We start from the raw sequence: 265 nt of genomic DNA, 5'->3' as shown, positions 1-265 counted from the left end.
TAGGGGTATTTCTGACCTTTTACTTCTTTAAAGAAAACCGGTATCCTTCCTTGGGTCAAGCTCTCAACCCTACCCATATATCCAACCCGAATCCACACGATATAAAAGCCAAATCCTTCTTCTTTACCCGGATTCAAGATAAAACCGTTTACCCAAAATCCCCAAATTCTAAACGTAATACACATTCCCTCCAAAACATCTAACCTTCATCAATGGCGTCCCAATCCTCTACGTCAACCTCATCTTCCGACGCATATCAGAGGGA

This window comes from Ipomoea triloba, chromosome 16, assembly GCF_003576645.1.
Source record: "Ipomoea triloba cultivar NCNSP0323 chromosome 16, ASM357664v1".
NCBI classification, from domain to species: domain Eukaryota; kingdom Viridiplantae; phylum Streptophyta; class Magnoliopsida; order Solanales; family Convolvulaceae; genus Ipomoea; species Ipomoea triloba.
Note: the sequence above shows the minus strand (reverse complement) of the source record.